The sequence below is a fragment of the Microtus oregoni genome, unplaced genomic scaffold (assembly GCF_018167655.1).
Source record: "Microtus oregoni isolate MIOR12 unplaced genomic scaffold, Mior012 000045F_ref0000178, whole genome shotgun sequence".
NCBI classification, from domain to species: domain Eukaryota; kingdom Metazoa; phylum Chordata; class Mammalia; order Rodentia; family Cricetidae; genus Microtus; species Microtus oregoni.
In genome coordinates this window covers 11,648,949-11,650,805 of record NW_024543219.1, presented here as the reverse complement: position 1 = coordinate 11,650,805, position 1,857 = coordinate 11,648,949, and the positions used below count along the sequence as shown (strand labels likewise).

Below are 1,857 nucleotides of genomic sequence, written 5' to 3'. Positions count from 1 at the left end.
AGAAGCCAGACGGAACTTTTTTTTTTTCCAGATCTGTGGAAAGGCACTGGAGATTTCTTGAGATGGAGGCTTATTTAAAAAAAAAAAATCCAGTAGGTGATTTGGAGTCATTTTTCCAAATGTGCTTACTCTAAAAGTGGCTCCTGAGGCCCTGGTCGTAGGTTGCACACAGCGTAATCTATTCCCAGGAAAAGAAAGGAGTAAAGTTTCCACAAACCCCCTCTTCAGGGAGTTCCTTGCTACAAAGGAGACAAAGAGACACTTCAATCTTTCTTTTTTGTTTGTTTGTTTGTTTTTTAATATAATTTTAAATTCTAAAACCTTATCACATAGTATGATACCTAAGCTTTTTGCTACATAGCACAGGCTAGATTTTCATGTGTGGGCTCAATCCTCCTGCCTCAGTCCACTAAGAATTTTTAACCAAACATAAATCTACATGTTAATAGTAAGCAAATGTCCTCAGTTTCCCAATAATGTTTTCAAGTGTATATTAATTAAACCTGAATGTTTGTAAGAAAAAAAATGTAATGAAAATTGGCTGTTGGGCATGTATAATCCATGGTGCTGGTCACAGGGGACAGTCAGGGAAATAGAAGAGAAGAGATGGTGAAGATAAGGTTACATATTGTCATCATCTGATTCATCTAATTCCTTCAAACATACTTTGGCCTGTTTCTTTGCCTCCTCCATTGTATCTTTCGGAACAAGTTCATGTCTTCCTTTAGTGCATTCGCCAGTCCACATGAGTTCTAGCTCAAACATGTTACCCTTCACTTCATTGTGTACAACGTAAACTTCCTTAACTATATCACACGGGCATTTCTTTCATCTGAAGCTTTTCTGTCTTTGTGGTTTGCCAGGCTTTGCCAATGACACAGCCCCAATCTGATGGGTCATTCTTGTAGAGCTGTGTACCATTGTTCACGCTGTAAGACAGTAACACAGAACCAAAGTCAAAGGTCTAACAGCACTGTCGAGGGTGTAAGCATGTGCATACATGGCGAACCTGTCTGTAAGATGTTGGGGTTACAGCCAGAGTTAGAGCTAAAGTTAGAAACTTCTTGTCTTTCATGCTAACAAATGAGCATCTGCTAACGGAGTCACCTTTACCATTCCGCCATGTCTATCAACATTAAAAAGTCATTTAGTGGAGCCTTCTTCATAAAGTTTAGAAAGGACTAGCTTCTCTACCCCAAGACAGCACTGTCTTTACCTCTGATCTCTATAGCTAGCTTCTCTACCCCAAGACAACACTGTCTTTACCTCTGATCTCCATAGCTAGCTTCTCTACCCCAAGACAACACTGTCTTTACCTCTGATCTCCATAGCTTACTACTGTTCCCACATCCTTCTTGACATATTCAGCTTGAAAAACTCTTCCATCAGGAGAGATCATGGAGGCTGACAGATCGTGCTCACTGTCTGTGGAGTTCATGGTGCTGACCCAGTAAGCCACAGAACAAGTCACTCATCATAATTTCTTATCTCGTATTTGTTCTCCAGGAAATCCATTAATCTCTCATAAAGAAGTCTATCTGTTCCCCATAGGATTCTCACTGGAGCCTTTATTTCTAGGCCTTTTAAATTAAATATAAGCCCCAAATTCTAATCTCTCCTCTGAGGTCCTCATCAGTGAACCTTCTTGTGAGCATATGAATTGTAAAAGTAATGAGCTTTTTCTCTTGCTAATCTGTCTTTTGTCCATTAAAAGGGTAGAGAGGAGATCCCTTCCACCGCCCCCACCACCCCAAAAAACTTCCATAAACCACTGGGACCAGAAAGATATAAATCCCACTGAAGGGAGTTGTTGGTAAGTGCAATAGATTCTCATACGTGACATCTCAGCTTATGTGA

At 40.2% G+C, this 1,857-nt stretch overlaps 1 pseudogene; it reads right to left on the bottom strand.

The window, feature by feature from the left end:
• Nucleotides 1–621: 621 nt before the first annotated feature.
• On the bottom strand, nt 622–1,438 carry LOC121435137 (annotated as a pseudogene).
• Between the last annotated feature and the right edge of the window lie 419 nt (nt 1,439–1,857).